Source organism: Pseudophryne corroboree, chromosome 1 (genome assembly GCF_028390025.1).
Source record: "Pseudophryne corroboree isolate aPseCor3 chromosome 1, aPseCor3.hap2, whole genome shotgun sequence".
Taxonomy (NCBI): Eukaryota; Metazoa; Chordata; class Amphibia; order Anura; family Myobatrachidae; genus Pseudophryne; species Pseudophryne corroboree.
The window spans coordinates 48,047,008-48,066,796 of record NC_086444.1 but is presented as its reverse complement, the minus strand read 5'-3'; the positions used below and the strand labels follow the sequence as shown (position 1 = coordinate 48,066,796).

The 19,789-nt window shown below is 50.4% G+C and overlaps 1 protein-coding gene across 4 annotated transcripts in view; it reads right to left on the bottom strand.

Annotated features, from left to right (window-relative positions):
- PDZD2 (PDZ domain containing 2) overlaps positions 1-19,789 on the bottom strand; it is a 559,801-nt gene that overhangs the window by 294,001 nt on the left and 246,011 nt on the right. Inside the window, exon 1 of one of the 4 annotated variants that reach the window (XM_063959292.1) lies at positions 16,557-16,669. The exons of the other annotated variants lie outside the window; for them this stretch is intronic. The gene's annotated coding sequence lies outside the window, so the exon portion shown is untranslated. Of the gene's footprint in view, positions 1-16,556; positions 16,670-19,789 lie in introns of those variants that run through there. 4 annotated transcript variants of the gene reach the window in all.

The window sequence follows — 19,789 nt, the reverse complement described above, 5'->3', positions numbered from 1 at the left end:
AGCACCGTATTATCAGGTACAGTCCTTTCGGCTTCAGAAAATCGAGCGGGTCAAAGGCGCTTCCTTTCTGCACAGAGACTAGGGAAGAGGGAAAAAGCTGCACCAGACAGCCAGTTCCCAGGATCAAAAATCTTCCCCCGCTTCATCTGAGTCCACCGCATGACGCTGGGGCTCCACAGGTGGAGCCAGGTGCGGTGGGGGCGCGTCTCGGGAATTTCAGCGACCAGTGGGCTCGCTCACAGGTGGATCCCTAGGTTCTGCAAGTAGTATCACAGGGATACAAGCTGGAGTTCGAGGCGACTCCCCCTCGCCGTTACCTCAAATCAGCCTTGCCTGCTGCCCTCGGAGAAAGGGGAGGCAGTACTGGCGGCAATTCACAAGCTGTACTTCCAGCAGGTGATAATCAAGGTACCCCTCCTTCATCAAGGCCGGGGTTACTATTCCACAATGTTTGTGGTACCGAAACCAGACGGTTCGGTGAGACCCATTCTAAAATTGAAATCTTTGAACACTTATATACGAAGGTTCAAGTTCAAAATGGAATCACTCAGGGTGGTTATTGCAAGCCTGGACGAAGGGGATTACATGGTATCACTGGACATCAAGGATGCTTACCTGCATGTCCCCATTTACCCTCCTCACCAGGAGTACCTCAAAATTGTGGTACAGGACTGTCATTACCAATTCCAGACGTTGCCGTTGGTCTGTCCCCGGCACCGAGGGTATTTACCAAGGTAATGGCCGAAATGATGATACTCCTTCGAAAAAAGGGAGTTATAATTATCCCGTACTTGGACGATCTCCTTATAAAGGCGAGGTCCAGGGAGCAGTTGTTGGTCGGAGTAGCACTATCTCGGGAAGTGCTACAACAGCACGGCTGGATTCTGAATAGTCCAAAGTCGCAGCTGGTTCCTACAACGCGTCTACTGTTCCTGGGTATGGTTCTGGATACAGAACAGGAAAAAGTGTTTCTCCCGGAGGAGAAGACCAAGGAGTTGTCATCTCTAGTCAGAGACCTCCTAAAACAAATACAGGTGTCGGTGCATCAATGCACGCGAGTCCTGGGAAAGATGGTAGCTTCTTACGAAGAAATTCCATTTGGCAGGTTCCATGCAAGGATCTTCCAGTGGGATCTGTTGGACAAGTGGTCCGAGTCGCATCTTCAGATGCATCGGCTGATAACCCTGTCTCCAAGGGCCAGGGTGTCGCTGTTGTGGTGGCTGCAGAGTGCTCATCTTCTAGAGGGCCGCAGATTCGGCATACAGGACTGGGTCCTGGTGACCACGGATGCCAGCCTTCGAGGCTGGGGGGCAGTCACACAGGGAAGAAACTTCCAAGGACTATGGTCGAGTCAGGAGACTTCCCTACACATAAATATTCTGGAACTAAGGGCCATTTACAATGCCCTAGGTCAGGCTAGACCCCTGCTTCAACACCAGCCAGTGCTGATCCAGTCAGACAACATCACGGCGGTCGCCCATGTAAACCAACAGGGCGGCACAAGAAGCAGGATGGCGATGGCAGAAGCCACAAGGATTTTCCGATGGGCGGAAAATCATGTGTTAGCACTGTCAGCAGTGTTCATTCCCGGAGTGGACAACTGGGAAGCAGACTTTCTCAGCAGGAACGACCTCCACCCGGGAGAGTGGGGACTTCATCCAGAAGTCTTCCAAATGATTGTACACCATTGGGAAAGGCCACAGGTGGACATGTCGGCGTCCCGCCTCAACAAAAAGCTAAAAATATATTGCGCCAGGTCAAGGGACCCTCAGGCGATAGCTGTGGACGCTCTGGTAACACCGTGGGTGTACCAGTCGGTGTATGTGTTCCCTCCTCTGCCTCTCATACCCAAGGCACTGAGAATAATAAGGAGGAGAGGAGTATGAACTATATTCGTGGTTCCGGATTGGCCAAGAAGAGCTTGGTACCCAGAACTTCAAGAAATGATCTCAGAGGACCCATGGCCTCTGCCGCTCAGACAGGACCTGCTGCAGCAGGGGCCCTGTCTGTTCCAAGACTTACGCGGCTGCGTTTGACGGCATGGCGGTTGAACACCGGATCCTAAAGGAAAAAGGCATTCCGGAGGAAGTCATTCCTACGCTGATTAAGGATAGGAAAGATGTGATCGCAAAACATTATCACCGCATATGGCGAAAATATGTTGCTTGGTGTGAGGCCAGGAAGGCCCCAACGGAGGAGTTTCAACTGGGTCGATTTCTGCACTTCCTACAGTCAGGAGTGACTATGGGCCTAAAATTGGGTTCCATTAAAGTCCAGATTTCGGCTCTGTACATTTTCTTCCAAAAAAGAACTGGCTTCACTGCTTGAAGTTAAGACTTTTGTTAAGGGAGTGCTGCATATTCAGCCCCCGTTTGTGCCTCCAGTGGCACCGTGGGATCTCAACGTGGTGTTGGATTTCCTGAAGTCGCATTGGGTTGAGCCACTTAAATCCGTGGAGCTAAAATACCTCACGTGGAAAGTGGTCATGCTGTTGGCCTTGGCGTCGGCCAGGCGTGTATCAGAATTGGCGGTTTTGTCATGCAAAAGCCCTTATCTGATTGTGTATATGGATAGGGCGGAATTGAGGACTCGTTCCCAATTCCTTCCTAAGGTGGTATCAGCTTTTCATGTGAACCAACCTATTGTGGTGCCTGCGGCTACTTGGGACTTGGAGGACTCCAAGTTACTGGACGTAGTCAGGGCCCTGAAAATATATGTTTCCAGGACGGCTGGAGTCAGGAAAACTGACTAGCTATTTATCCTGTATGCACCCAACAGGCTGGGTGCTCCTGCTTCTAAGCAGACTATTGCTCGCTGGATCTGTAGTACGATTCAACTTGCACATTCTGCGGCTGGACTGCCGCACCCTAAATCTGTAAAAGCCCATTCCACGAGGAAAGGGGCTCTTCTTGGGCGGCTGCCCGAGGGGTCTCGGCTTTACAACTTTGCCGAGCTGTTACTTGGTCGGGTTCAAACACTTTTGCAAGAGTCTACAAGTTTGATACCCTGGCTGAGGAGGACCTAGAGTTTGCTCATTCGGTGCTGCAGAGTCATCCGCACTCTCCCGCCCGTTTGGGAGCTTTGGTATAATCCCCATGGTCCTTACGGAGTCCCAGCATCCACTTAGGACGTCAGAGAAAATAAGATTTTACTCACCGGTAAATCTATTTCTCGTAGTCCGTAGTGGATGCTGGGCGCCCATCCCAAGTGCGGATTGTCTGCACTACTTGTATATAGTTATTGTTTAACTAAAGGGTTATTGTTGAGCCATCTGTTGAGAGGCTCAGTTATATTTCATACTGTTAACTGGGTATAGTATCACGAGTTATACGGTGTGATTGGTGTGGCTGGTATGAGTCTTACCCGGGATTCCAAATCCTTCCTTATTGTGTCAGCTCTTCCGGGCACAGTATCCTAACTGAGGTCTGGAGAAGGGTCATAGAGGGAGGAGCCAGTGCACACCAGGTAGTCCTAAAGCTTTCTTTAGTTGTGCCCAGTCTCCTGCGGAGCCGCTATTCCCCATGGTCCTTACGGAGTCCCAGCATCCACTACGGACTACGAGAAATAGATTTACCGGTGAGTAAAATCTTATTTTAGCCTTTGGATTTTAGAGACCCAAGTGCATGATTTTGCATTTTTTTAGGGATTAAACTGTAATTACCACACTCTTGACCATTCCTCTAGTCTACCTAGATCCTCAGTCATTTGTTTTACCCCTCCTGATGTGTCTACCCTGTTGCATACCTTTGTGCCATCTGCAAAAAGGCTGCCAAGCGAACAAAAGGCGGCTGTAGTCCATTGTTCGCACCAATATAGATGGATAAAGCCTCACTCCTGCTCATACCACTTCCCGTGTAGCCTTAAGAGGAGGTGCGGAGCAGAGATAAGCCAGGCATCATTGTGCCGCAACCTTACATGTACCCTCCCTTACGTTAGTGAAGGTATATGTGAATGTACCGGATCCACCCCAAGCACAAGGGGCTGCAAGTGCAATTTACCTGTTAGTCTACATGTGGATGATTCTCTTTGTGCATCTTTAAATCAGACTTTAAATTGCAATTGCAAACAGCATAGAGCAGAGCACTAAAGAAACCTAGAAGTGAGCACAATTTTTTCCTACCCCCTTAGAACATCTGGTGGAACAAGATGCGGCTGCAGGAACCGTAACTGCTCTGGTGCGGTCAGGATTCTTAGCACTCGCTCGGCGGTGACCGAAACCTTTTTAGTATTAAATGCCGATTTCTTTACAGCCTCATGGCTTCCAGTTCTAAGCGATTCCAATATATTCTAAATATCATTCCTATTGCTTAATACCGTTCTACCAGCAAAACAATCTCACATTTGGTCCGGGGGGGGGGGGTGTTGCAGAAACGTGATCACTGGAGTAGTGAGAGCTTTGTGATTAAATAAATCCAGATTCTGAGCAGATGCAATAAACCCAAAGAGACCAAGAACTCTCCCTTATTTTGTCATGACTAAGGTTTTTGTGAACCCGGTGCTAGCGAAGTCTGCGCGGGCGACTGGAGAACTACACGAATACCACCACTGACCTGGTTTTGGAAGTGTTGTGGACTCGGGGTCTCTTCCGGTGACTGGGAAGAGGAACCGCGGCAGAGATGGCCGAATCCAGGTTCTCCTCATGCAGGATGAGGTCGGCAGACAGGAAGCACGTGTGGGCGCTGAAGGTCTCCTGAAAGACAGAACTGGAAAGGCGCTGATGAATCAGTGAAGAATAACAGGTACAACTGTGCTAAAGGGCACGGGGTGCTTGGGGACACTGAGGTGCTTGGAGACACTGAGGTGCTTGGAGACACTGAGGTGCTTGGAGACACTGAGGTGCTTGGAGACACTGAGGTGCTTGGAGACACTGAGGTGCTTGGAGACACTGAGGTACTTGGAGACACTGAGGTACTTGGAGACACTGAGGTACTTGGAGACACTGAGGTACTTGGAGACACTGAGGTACTTGGAGACACTGAGGTACGTAGAGGCACTGAGGTGCGTAGAGGCACTGAGGTGCGTAGAGGCACTGAGGTGCGTAGAGGCACTGAGGTGCGTGAAGACACTGGGGTGCGTAGAGACACTGGAGTGCGTAGAGACACTGGGGTGCTGAGGCACGGAGGCACGGAGGTGCTGGAAGCACGGAGGTACTGAGGCACGGAGGTGCTGAGGCACGGAGGTGCTGAGGCACGGAGATGCTGAGGCACGGAGATGCTGGAAGCACGGAGGCACGGAGGTGCTGGAAGCACGGAGGCACGGAGGTGCTGGAAGCACGGAGGTACTGAGGCACGGAGGTGCTGAGGCACGGAGATGCTGAGGCACGGAGGTGCTGGAAGCACGGAGGCACGGAGGTGCTGGAAGCACGGAGATGCTGAGTCACGGAGGTGCTGGAAGCACGGAGGCACGGAGGTGCTGGAAGCACGGAGGTACTGAGGCACGGAGGCACGGAGGTCCTGAGGCACGGAGGTACTGAGGCACGGAGATGCTGAGGCACGGAGATGCTGAGTCACGGAGCTGCTGGAAGCACGGAGGCACGGAGGTGTTGGAAGCACGGAAGTACTGAGCTCTGGAGATCCCAACTACAACAGTAGTAAAACTGAAACACGACAGCTGTGGTTTTCAGTGGAGAACATGGAATTCAGTACTGTGCCTTTAAGACGAAACATTGCAGCTGTGCCTTTACATTGAGACTCAGGGAAATGGTGAAATCAAATGGCAACACACAAGTAACCATACAGGAACAAGGGAACAGAGTTTCCACAGGAACTTAGGTACAATGGTTACCTTAAGGGAGCTCAGCATAAAGACTCTCACAAGGCTGTATGTGACACGAGGAACTGGCCCAGATTCCTAACTCAGCCTCCTGATTTATACTTCCTGGTCCTTGATGATTGGTGGGCAGGATTAGGTGATGTCACTGTCATGTGACTACTCTAGCCAAGGCTGTGATGTAGAATGAGGCCTAGCAGGCCAAGAGAACACTGAAGCCTGGACTTCTGCAAAACACAGGATGCTTGCTTTTAGATTACTGAATTCAGCCTCACACAGGAGATCACCACAGGTGGAGCTGATTACCTCTCAGGCAGAGAACTCAGGAAACTCAGTGCTGACAAGCTGTTTAACTCCGTGAGTGAAAAGACACAGGATCCAGGACAGAAAGCAGGGGTAAGTCACCAAATATGAGAATTACAGTCAGGATTGTGACAGTATCCCCCTCTTCGAGGGTGGACTCCGGACACCCATCTAATCTTAGGGGAACTTGAGAAATTCATACAGAAGAATTTAGGACCTTCGTTGATGCCTCTTCTTCTTATGGGAACGTTTGGTTTTGACCAAGGACCGCGGGATCTCCTGTAAAGAAAAACCTTCCTTAGAAAACATGGGGGCTCCCAAGAAAGGAGTAGCATCATGGACTGGATCAAATTCAGAGTCTGAGTCCAAGTCTAATGGAAGATATGAATCTCCCATAGATACACAGTTTGCAGATGAAAATGAGGTGCACTGGAGATTTAAATTCTCTGGGCTAGGAGAGACTCCAACATGAGCAATTTTAATGGTCGGATTCTTACTGAAGGAGATTCTTAGATTATCCCTGGGAGGACAGCACAAACTTCCTTCTGCATTCCCTTTAGAGCCTGATTTCTTTACCGAGTCAGATTCCATAGGTTTAGGACCAAATTCTTTAACCACAGCATTACTAAAATTCTGTAAGTCATGGAACACAGGATCATTACTCTCAAAAAGCATGTTGGCCCACTCCAAAGCTCTTCCTCTGAATGCCAGGAACAGATATCGAGTAACGTTGGAAGGAGTTACTGCACCTGAAGGATCAGACTCCATCCGAGACAGAAATTGTTCAACCAAAGCGGCATATTGCAGTAAATCTCCATCGAAGTAAATAGGTGGTAAACCATCAGACGAAAGCTTAGAGGCTGAAACTGGAGAAATCTTTGACTGGACGAGTAGGACTGGATTGGATCCGGGGATGCTTGAATTGGCTGGAACCAAAGGAGACTGACCAGGCTGGTCCTGGAGTAACACTGGACCGGCTGGAACCGGAACGAACTGACCAGGCGGAGCCTGGAGTATTGCTGGACCGGCTGGAACCGGAACGGACTGGCCAAGCTGGGCCTGGAGTATTGCTGGACCGGCTGGAACCGGGACGGACTGACCAGGCTGGGCCTGGAGTATTGCTGGACCGGCTGGAACCGGGACGGACTGAGTCCTTTCTTCACGGGGCTGAACCAAGGCAGGAGCCCCCACTTCACGGGGCTGGGCTGAGGCAAGAGCCCCCACTTCACGGGGCTGGGCTGAGGCAAGAGCCCCCACTTCACGGGGCTGGGCTGAGGCAAGAGCCCCCACTTCACGGGGCTGGGCTGAGGCAAGAGCCCCCACTTCAAGGGGCTGGGCTGAGGCAAGAGCCCCCACTTCAAGGGGCTGGGCTGAGGCAAGAGCCCCCACTTCACGGGGCTGGGCTGAGGCAAGAGCCCTCTCTTCACGGGGCTGGGCTGCGCTCTGAAGGCTCTCTGGCTGGGCAGCGCTCTGAAGGCTCTCTGGCTGGGCAGCGCTCTGAAGGCTCTCTGGCTGGGCAGCGCTCTGAAGGCTCTCTGGCTGGGCAGCGCTCTGAAGGCTCTCTGGCTGGGCAGCGCTCTGAAGGCTCTCTGGCTGGGCAGCGCTCTGAAGGCTCTCTGGCTGGGCAGCGCTCTGAAGGCTCTCTGGCTGGGCAGCGCTCTGAAGGCTCTCTGGCTGGGCAGCGCTCTGAAGGCTCTCTGGCTGGGCAGCGCTCTGAAGGCTCTCTGGCTGGGCAGCGCTCTGTAGACCCTCTGGCTGGGCAGCGCTCTGTAGACCCTCTGGCTGGGCAGCACTCTGTAGACCCTCTGGCTGGGCAGCACTCTGTAGACCCTCTGGCTGGGCAGCACTCTGTAGACCCTCTGGCTGGGCAGCACTCTGTAGACCCTCTGGCTGGGCAGCACTCTGTAGACCCTCTGGCTGGGCAGCACTCTGTAGACCCTCTGGCTCTGGACCCTCGGATCCCCTTCCTGGGGCTGTACCCTCGGAACCCCCTCCTGGGGCTGGACCCTCTGAAGAACCCCCTCCTGGGGCTGTGCCCTCTGAAGAACCCCCTCCTGGGGCTGGACGCTCTGAACCCCTCACTGGGGCTGGACGCTCTGAACCCCTCACTGGGGCTGGACGCTCTGAACCCCTCACTGGGGCTGGACGCTCTGAAGAACCCCTTCTTGGGGCTGGACACTCTGAAGAACCCCTTCTTGGGGCTGGACACTCTGAAGACGCCCCCCCTGGGGCTGAAGACACGGACGCCCCCCCTGGGGCTGGACACTCTGAAGACGCCCCCCCTGGGGCTGAAGACACGGACGCCCCCCCTGGGGCTGGACACTCTGAAGACGCCCCTCCTGGGGCTAGACACTTTGAAGACGCCCCTCCTGGGGCTGGACACTTTGAAGACGCCCCTCCTGGGGCTAGACACTCTGAAGACGCCCCTCCTGGGGCTAGACACTCTGAAGACGCCCCTCCTGGGGCTGGACACTCTGAAGACGCCCCTCCTGGGGCTGGACACTCTGAAGACGCCCCTCCTGGGGCTGGACACTCTGAAGACGCCCCTCCTGGGGCTGGACACTCTGAAGACGCCCCTCCTGGGGCTGGACACTCTGAAGACGCCCCTCCTGGGGCTGGACACTCTGAAGACGCCTCTCCTGGGGCTGGACACTCTGAAGACGCCCCTCCTGGGGCTGAAGACACGGACGCCCCCCCTGGGGCTGGACACTCTGACTCCTCTGTGACTCTAAATGGCTTGAATATTCTTCTCTGGACACCCAACTTGGGATAAGGTCTTTTAATCACCGGACCCCAGTCATAAATTTGAGTCTCTTTCCGAGTAGCCATCTTGATACCCCCGTCAGCAGTAGCAGGATCGGCTACTGTGGATGACTTGTAGACATGAGCACTGTGATACTGCGATTTGTCACCATTCCCTGGCTTGCGAAGAATGCAGTCTTTAACAAAATGACCGGAATTTCCACAGTAAAGACAGAGGTGTAGCTCCCTACGCCGCTGACGTTCAGCTTCAGAGAGCTTGGGCCGTGGATAGCTCTGATGAACAACTTTTCCTTGCACAGAGGAAGAGACTCTATTAACTGGTTGGGACAAAACAGGATCAACAACGTTGGTAGTATTCCTGAGGAAATCAGGCATTACAGAGAGAATACTAGGCAAAAGTTCTTGTAACTGTAATAACATCTGGTAGAATATCTGCAGTTGGTCAGGAGTCTTAGAGCAGAAGGTCAGAGAATCTCTGGAGAAAGAATTCCGCTGCAGACACTGTGCCAATTGATGCTGAGTCGACTCCAGACCTTCCAAGCGTCCTGCAATATTGCTTAGGAGGTCCTGCGTCAGACAAACACTTTCGGCCGGGTCCATGGGGCCAGTTCCTACTGTCATGACTAAGGTTTTTGTGAACCCGGTGCTAGCGAAGTCTGCGCGGGCGACTGGAGAACTACACGAATACCACCACTGACCTGGTTTTGGAAGTGTTGTGGACTCGGGGTCTCTTCCGGTGACTGGGAAGAGGAACCGCGGCAGAGATGGCCGAATCCAGGTTCTCCTCATGCAGGATGAGGTCGGCAGACAGGAAGCACGTGTGGGCGCTGAAGGTCTCCTGAAAGACAGAACTGGAAAGGCGCTGATGAATCAGTGAAGAATAACAGGTACAACTGTGCTAAAGGGCACGGGGTGCTTGGGGACACTGAGGTGCTTGGAGACACTGAGGTGCTTGGAGACACTGAGGTGCTTGGAGACACTGAGGTGCTTGGAGACACTGAGGTGCTTGGAGACACTGAGGTGCTTGGAGACACTGAGGTACTTGGAGACACTGAGGTACTTGGAGACACTGAGGTACTTGGAGACACTGAGGTACTTGGAGACACTGAGGTACTTGGAGACACTGAGGTACGTAGAGGCACTGAGGTGCGTAGAGGCACTGAGGTGCGTAGAGGCACTGAGGTGCGTAGAGGCACTGAGGTGCGTGAAGACACTGGGGTGCGTAGAGACACTGGAGTGCGTAGAGACACTGGGGTGCTGAGGCACGGAGGCACGGAGGTGCTGGAAGCACGGAGGTACTGAGGCACGGAGGTGCTGAGGCACGGAGGTGCTGAGGCACGGAGATGCTGAGGCACGGAGATGCTGGAAGCACGGAGGCACGGAGGTGCTGGAAGCACGGAGGCACGGAGGTGCTGGAAGCACGGAGGTACTGAGGCACGGAGGTGCTGAGGCACGGAGATGCTGAGGCACGGAGGTGCTGGAAGCACGGAGGCACGGAGGTGCTGGAAGCACGGAGATGCTGAGTCACGGAGGTGCTGGAAGCACGGAGGCACGGAGGTGCTGGAAGCACGGAGGTACTGAGGCACGGAGGCACGGAGGTCCTGAGGCACGGAGGTACTGAGGCACGGAGATGCTGAGGCACGGAGATGCTGAGTCACGGAGCTGCTGGAAGCACGGAGGCACGGAGGTGTTGGAAGCACGGAAGTACTGAGCTCTGGAGATCCCAACTACAACAGTAGTAAAACTGAAACACGACAGCTGTGGTTTTCAGTGGAGAACATGGAATTCAGTACTGTGCCTTTAAGACGAAACATTGCAGCTGTGCCTTTACATTGAGACTCAGGGAAATGGTGAAATCAAATGGCAACACACAAGTAACCATACAGGAACAAGGGAACAGAGTTTCCACAGGAACTTAGGTACAATGGTTACCTTAAGGGAGCTCAGCATAAAGACTCTCACAAGGCTGTATGTGACACGAGGAACTGGCCCAGATTCCTAACTCAGCCTCCTGATTTATACTTCCTGGTCCTTGATGATTGGTGGGCAGGATTAGGTGATGTCACTGTCATGTGACTACTCTAGCCAAGGCTGTGATGTAGAATGAGGCCTAGCAGGCCAAGAGAACACTGAAGCCTGGACTTCTGCAAAACACAGGATGCTTGCTTTTAGATTACTGAATTCAGCCTCACACAGGAGATCACCACAGGTGGAGCTGATTACCTCTCAGGCAGAGAACTCAGGAAACTCAGTGCTGACAAGCTGTTTAACTCCGTGAGTGAAAAGACACAGGATCCAGGACAGAAAGCAGGGGTAAGTCACCAAATATGAGAATTACAGTCAGGATTGTGACATATTTCATCATAGCGCCTGTATCCTATAGGAGGGAGGGGGCATTAGCCGGCGTTCAGTTTTGATATATCCATGATTTCACCAAAATGCACAGAGCTATAAAGTATGTGTGACCAGTGACGGTGCCCCAAGTTGGAAAAGAAAGTTGCAGAGCATTCATTTTCCTGTCTCCAGCGTTTAGTCTGTGATTTCATACATAACCTGAGTAATCCCAGACAAACATGGGAGAACATACATACCTCACACAGATAAGGACTTGGTAGAAATCAAACTCAAGACCCCAGTGAGGCATGCAGACATACACATACAGGTAAAGCGGGTATTTTATTTTTCACCACATTTAAATTGCCAATTGAGTCCATGATGCATCGCATTCCCACCAGTCATCGCATGCATATTGGTGTCTGCCTGTGCACGTGTCGAGTGACGCATGAGCTGCGGCGGGTGTTGGGAGGGATCCGATTGGAACCCTCTAAGGCGTAAAAGAAGCCCATAGTAGGGATGACCATCGGTAAGTAAAACATTGATGGTCACCATCGATGGTACCATGGACCTTGCTGGTTTCACATGCCTAATGTCACCCCTGCTTTACTACTCACTGGACTGTAAGCTAATCAGAGCCTGGGGGTGGGACTTTGCAGGAGCATCAGAAGGCGGAGCTAGGCATGTTGTCCCGACACCTTGGAGAGAGGGGGAAAAAAAACATTTGAAGGTTCTGTATCATCGATGGCGGGAAACCATCTGGTTCTCCCCCATCGATGGTGAAAGTATTTAACATCGGACATGGACCATAGATGATTTTGTATCACAATTGGTTGATGGCCATCCCTAGCCCATAAGCTTCTATAGGGTAACGCCATCTACAGATGGCGTTGCCCACCACATCCAAGCTCCAGAATGTATCACATTCTGGCTCTTGGAACGTATGCGGTAAGCGGCCGAACCTCTGAAAACAGCATTTTGGGGGATTTGGACGCATTTCTAGCGTTGCTGCATCCTGTCCTAGATCTCATTCACCTGGAATTAATACAGGGATCTCCAGAGTCAAACTCAACCTAAACTATAGTTGCCTAATACAGAACTAACATAGAGGTAAAATCTCTAAACCTGAAATAACGGGAATGCAGCATTATAAGTGCAATTGTTATGTAATTGCAAGGTAGCGTTCTCCATTCTCTCTGTACAAGGCGGCTGCACAGTCCCTCAATAGGGGGCCAATGACAGGAAGTCATTTACTGATAAACATATTAATACCAGTACAAACCTGCTTTTTGGTAAGAAACCAGTACAGCAATTAGCCACATCACTTGGGCAACAACAGTAATTTCCCCCGGTGACACAACACCGGCGTGATCCCCCAACACTACTAATCGCAGCCCCTGACATGTTCTGGCTGTCTGCAACACAAGATCAGGCCGTAATAAGCCACGTTACTGCGTGTTTGTCATGGAACGCTGCGTACTAAATACATCCATATTTGTTTACAGTCGACGCTGTGTAACGTCTGAACAGGAAAACCTACTTTGTGACACTGAGTAAGGCGGCGCTGACGGTTCTGCACGGATGACGTCATCCCGAATTCTAGTACAAGAAATATTACTGGTATCTAATTTAGGTGTCTGTGTTCTAGCAGTAATTTAGGGATCGGTATTGTGAATAGAAAACATCAGTCTACAGAACAACTGATACACAATGGGGGTCATTCCGACCCGTTCGCACGCAGCGGTTTATCGCTGCGGTGTGAACAGGGTGCGGAATGCGCATGCGCGGCGGCCGCAGTGCGCGACGTTGGTCGCGGCTTAAGAAGAAAGCGATCGCAGGACGGACCGCAAAGAAGATTGACAGGAAGAGGGCGGTGCAGGGCGGATCCGAACCGTTTGGAGGTGTTTTCAGGGGGGTGGTGAGTAAAACGCAGGCGTGTCCAGGAGAACGGAGGGCGGAGGAGTGACGTCAAAGCCGGGACCATCATCGCTGGATCCATCGCACAGGGTAAGTATGTCCAGGCCTAGTCTTGTTTTGTATGAATATTTTTTAGCTTAGCAGGACTGCACAAGTGATCGCAGCCCTGCTACGCTAAAATACACTCTCCCATAGGCGGGGACTATTGATCGCAGCAGCAAAAAGTTGCTGGCTGCGATCAACTCGGAATGACCACCAATGTGGGGCTCAGTAGAGTGACCTGGTATTGCCGGGCCCCTAGTGTCAGTGACAGTATTTCCACCACTAGCCGCAAGCACTGAGTTTAGGTAAAAGGTATGCCGTGCTACAGTGTATCGTACAAACAATGTATTATAGTATCAGATCACTTTCAGCTTCAGATTATTATTTTTTATTAAATGTAAAATACTTCCATCCTGCGCAATATATCTCCCTTGGGGATTCCGGTATTCCCTTTCACAAGCTGCTCAACGTTTGCATGTCAGGATGTACTTAAGAGAGAGAGAAAACTTCAAAACAGCGTGAGGATTTTCTGCAGAATACTTCTTTTCACTGGCTTCACTCTGTGATCACCGGAGGGGGATAATCGGGGATTGCAGGATAATCCTCCACAGAAGTACAATATGTTGCTTCCTTTCAGAGAGGGTTGTTACAGTCTAAATACTTCTTCTAACCACATGTACGTGGTGAAATTCTGGGGGGGCGTCAATCTCCACCCGGTTTATCTCCAGAGAAAAAGGGACAGATGGCTGCAGCCCATCTATCTAGCTATACAGTATCACAGGTGCACGGATTGCAGAGGTCCCTTCCTGGAAGAGTGTAAACTATGTCCAGTGCTGCGGTTCACTCTCGAGGTCCAGAAAATCACACAACGCAAATGCATTCAACGTGCAGTCACTGCCTTGGGAGAGGTGGATCGCTGTTGAAGCGAGAACCAAAAGTATTTCCTAATGTCATTTGTAAAAAATATATATATAAATGTATAAAATATAAATGTAAATTGCGTCGGCAGCTGCGATGATTCGGCAGCAGCTGAATTGCCCCCATAGACGCATGCGCATTGCGCCCTTCTTTGAATCGGGCCCACTGTACGTGGCTTCTACGTAACGGAACGGTTACTGATGATGGAATGTGACCAACTCTAAAGGGGCCAAAATAGGCTCAGCACAGGGTGGAGAAAACAAAAAGGGGCTAAACAAAGGGCACAGTAAAAAGGAAAATTTACAGGTTTCCATTAATATTTGGCTACAGCAGCTTTCAGCGAGAGAATTAGCAGATACTGTAGCTGATACTAGCTTACTGGCATTTGTTTTTGACGGATGCACAATGAACAATACAGTTAACATTCCTCTGCAGTACTGTTCAGGCTCTCTATACCAGAAACCAACATGCCCCGTATCGGCGGCCGTAGTGTGGATGGAGCAGGAATCCAGGATGTCTGCATTTCGTTGGAAAATAAATAAATCTTACAAATAAATTGCTTTTCATTATTACTGCCATGGGAAACAAATTAAATGGGGGGGGGGGGGGGGGGTACTTTTCCTATTGTGCCCAGGATGCAATGTGTTTGTTTAGAAAAGACCCATGTGCGGCTTGTACGAGAAACATTTCTCTCCCAGATGCATTGCATAAAGGTCTTGGAGGGAGATCTGTTGTTCAAGGAAATTATAACGTCATGTGAAATGACCAACAAACCCTTCACAGCAGAGACTCGTTAGCATAGTGGACAGCGGCTCTTTCATCCGAGGAAAATACAAAGGGATGCAATTCCGAGCAGTGTGTATCATATACAGCTCCTATTAATGGAGCGCTGGCTTTGCATTTTATATCGTAGCCCACCCGCCGCAGCATGACCACACAGACGCAGTACCGGCTACTGCGCCCACCTCTGAATCAGACCCATAACCTTTTATTTCCTCCAGTGTTTGTTGCTAGTGGCAATACGTGGATGCAGCTGTTGCAGTATTCAAAGCAGGTTGGGTAACTGTTCGCCTTACAAGTGCAAGTGGGGCAGATGTAACATGTGCAGAGGGAGTCCATTTGGGTGGGGTGTGTTCAAACTGAAATCTAAATTGCAGTGTTGCAGTGGGCTACCGGTTGCTCATCACTGTGATGTATTTCTGAGTGAAATATCTGCCCATTAAATGAAATATATATCTGCCCATTAAATGAAATATATATCTGCCCATTAAATGAAAGGAAGCAGAAAAGATCCTGTACTGTATATTTTAGCTTCTCAGTTCCCGGTCTTAAACAAGTAAAAAATGGCATCAGTGCTTTAAACGGAGCACAGTGGCACAGTGGTTACTACTGCTATGTCACTGAACTGGTGGTCATGAGTTCAGCTCCATACCAGGACATGTCTGTGTGGAGTCTGTATGTTCTCTCTGCGCTGAAGCTAGTGGCTGCATCCTCGGCACAACGTCACTGGTTTTAACAGTATGAATTTCCCGGCCATCCTAAATTACTCAGGTGACCGATGTTCACGTAGATGATCCGACGCTGAATTACTGGACGCAGCAGCTGATTGGGGAAGCCGGCATTAGGAGGCTATTTACATAATATGCCTCCTGTACAGCGCTACGCACCATAGTTGTGCTATATAAATTAACAAGAACAAAATAATAATACTGTTTTAACTTATATTTTATTTATTGCTATTTAATTTTTTAATTTTGTTTTTTTTCACCTATTACAATCTCCCTTTTACGTGCTTTGAACCTTCCATATGCTGAGGGAGAACTTTACACAAACCGTCAACACTAAGGGGCCTATTTATCAAAGGTTATAGCTATTTAAAACTCGCTGCGTATGATAAATGGTGCTCCAGACAATCAGCTCCCAACTGTCATTTTTCAAACACGACAGCTAGGAGCTGATTGGCCTTAGCACCACTTATCATACGCAACAAGTTTTAAATAGCTAAAACTCGTTGACGAATGGGCCCCTAACACCAGCGTCTCGTAATACTGCGCTGACGCCATATCCCACCTGAGGATCGCTCCTGTACAGCGCTTACATACCAATAACATACTCCAGAATCAGGAACACAAACGCCGCAGAGGTACATTAACCTGCGCATAAAGTCTCATCAATAAAATAAAGTAATAAAAACATGTAGAACCTCTAATAAAGGAAGTGCCACAAGGTTAATACAGTTACCAGATTATAATATAAATGCCATTGCGCCACAGGATATCTGCAAATATCCAGAACCTGTTATATATAGTCCAAGTTCATCCGGAAAAAATTTCCCAACACGATCATTTATATTGATAGTACTGTGTATATATCGTGCGCCTGTGATCCGTCAAGGAAGAAATTTCTGGCCTCTTATATAGCAAATGGCTGTTACAGAACTAGCCGCTAACGCTGCAGACTGACTGACTGACCTGCAATTAGTGTTAGCAACGTATATATAAATGGCATACCTCTGGAATGTTAATTCTCCGTCCCCTTTTCCATGGGATTCCTCTCTGGAGCAGGACGCTGCAGCAGGTTAATCCACGATAAAATGGCGTAGAAATCCCATTAGCCTAATCACCTGCTGGCAATCACAGTGAGCAAGCAGTGAGTGAGGGTAACCGGGCGGCTGAACAAGGAGTGCAGACAACACAGGGGAGGGGGGTATGTTTGCCTAGCATTAGCCTGTACGGATAGGCGCCTGGAAGTGCACGGAGCAGCTGAACTGTATAACTGTAGCCGTCGCTCAGCGCCGGGCAGCCTGCCTGTAACAGAGATTACACAAACGCTGGAACAATTGCCATACTTCTGCATATCAAACATTCTTTCAGGATGCATCATGAAGGCCCACACATGTCAGCGACAAAGTGCATGTACTGTACAATGCATTATCTCCTGTGCATGCTGCAGGGGAGGTATAGATGCACTTACAGCAAGGGTGCACAACCTGTGGGACAGGACCCAGTGTGGGTGCACAGAACCTGTTTTACATTTCCTGGCAATCAGATATACCATACAATCTATTAGTGGGGGCCGCGGCTTATGGGGTACTTGTAATAAGGACTGGATGGATGACTAAGTTAAAACAGTCCATGAATAACAAAGTCAGCAGGACGGATGTCCCCATTGCATGCACATAGCGAAGACAGCAATTTTGTGGGCACAAGCAATCGTTACAAGAATGCAAGCTCACTAGGGACCAGAGTTGGCCCCATTTCTTAGATGATTAATAATGAAAATGCATTCTGTTACATGGCATAACGTTAGCTACCCATTCCACAATACGCTGCCAGCCTGGCCACACTGTGTGCGCTTCATACTCATAGGTCTATCTTATTACACTGACTTTACGTTTTTGCTTTGCTGAATCGTTCGATTTGACTGCACAGTCCCCAATGTTTCCTCTCCACCTTCCGTTAAGCAGGCACCGCTCCGCCCTTCTCCAGCTCACTTCAATCAGCGGCCGCTCTCTGGGGAGACTAGTTGCGGCTCTGAAAAGCGATGCCAGAAATCCAGCTAAGGAAGCCCGAATAGGGCGTGTAAACTGTCTGCTTTGCACCCCATACTGGCTTCCTGTACAGTGATGAGAATACAAGTTGTTACATATATGTACGCATCACTCCATATAACATTACAGCATGTCCGCATTTTTCCAGGGGGGTGGGGGCAGCAACTACAGACACCATCGAAATTTGCGCAGGAAAGTCAAAGGTCAGTTATAGGGTCCCCTACTAAGGTGTTTAAGACCAGCTATATTTTAAGTGTAAGGCAGTCTGGTCTACATGCTCAACTGCGCATAGCAATAGCTCTCCAGATGCACAATGAGTCACAACTAGAGGTGCTGCAGCCATGCACAATGAGTCACAGCTAGAGGTGCTGCAGCCATGCACAATGAGTCACAGCTAGAGGTGCTGCAGCCATGCACAATGAGTCACAGCTAGAGGTGCTGCAGCCATGCACAGTCACAGCTAGAGGTGCTGCAGCCATGCACAATGAGTCACAGCTAGAGGTGCTGCAGCCATGCACAATGAGTCACAGCTAGAGGTGCTGCAGCCATGCACAATGAGTCACAGCTAGAGGTGCTGCAGCCATGCACAATGAGTCACAGCTAGAGGTGCTGCAGCCATGCACGATGAGTCACAGCTAGAGGTGCTGCAGCCATGCACAATGAGTCACAGCTAGAGGTGCTGCAACCATGCACAATGAGTCACAGCTAGAAGTGCTGCAGCCATGCACAATGAGTCAAAGCTAGAGGTGCTGCAGCCATGCACAATGAGTCACAGCTAGAGGTGCTGCAGACATGCACAATGAGTCACAGCTAGAGGTGCTGCAGCCATGCACAATAAGTCACAGCTAGAGGTGCTGCAGCCATGAACAATGAGTCACAGCTAGAGGTGCTGCAGCCATGCACAATGAGTCACAGCTAGAGGTGCTGCAGCCATGCACAATGAGTCACAGCTAGAGGTGCTGCAGCCATGCACAATGAGTCACAGCTAGAGGTGCTGCAGACATGCACAATGAGTCACAGCTAGAGGTGCTGCAGCCATGCACAATGAGTCACAACTGATGCATTTAGATGTTATAAGGAGGTTATATTCCAGGTTCAGAGTGCTACACTGATGTGCTACTCTCTCTATAGAGATATATCTAATTCTAACACTAATGGAGGGATACATATATTATGGGATGCAGTCAATATACAGGATACAGACGCTGGAATCCAGAGAGCTGGTGAAATACCGGCAGTCGGATTCCCGACCCCTGCCCTGTACTGCCCCTCTGGTGGCGGTCCACGGCACCACCCGAAGGGGAATAGTGTATCAACTTAAAGTCGCCACCAGGCCTGATGCGTGATGATCTGACTCACGACGCTCACCGCCAGGATTCCGGCGTTGGTCTCCTGACTGCCAGGATCCTGACAGCTGGGATATCATATCCAACCCATGTATTATATATTTACTTCTGTTATACAAATGTATAAATGAATTGTTTTCAGCAGCAGGCAATGCACTGTCACTCACATACTCAGCGATGAGACTGTCAGTGGCTATTGTCACTCACACACAGCTCCACAGTCCTGCTGCCCCTGATTCTTCTTACGGAGTTGTGTTACCTTGTGTGACTAGCTGCGTCACAAGACTTAATGACCAATGTGGCCACTCCCAGCCAGGATAGCCGGCATGCCTATTGCCCCTCCCTGCTTCCAGTCCCTGCCCACCACCAGAGACTGCCCAGAGCCTGCTGCAAAGAGACAGAAAGAGGGACTTGCAGCACCTGGAAGTGAGTCACAGCCCGGTGACTGCCCAGCCCCCCATACCTCTCACCCCCGCAGCCTGCCAAGGTGTCAAAAAAATATTATTATTTTTATTTTAAAATCCATACTTTTTTTAAAATGGCAACTGGTGTATTCCAACCTGGGCCCCCTTGGCATGCCCGCGCCTGGGTAATTAGTACCTGGCCCCACCCACCATCTCGGTGGCACTGCCTCCCCTAGGACTCTTTCATGCATGATGAGACTATGCTCTTAATTTTCGACTATATGGGGCTGCACTTCCTAAATGCTTACTCTTACGCCCTGCTTGTGCTTCCCCCTCATTCTGGTACCATGTAGAACAAACAGCACTGAGTCAGGAGTTACGGTACCTATAAAAGCTTGGGTATGGGTCATCGGGTCGACACAACGTAGGTCGACAGTCATCAG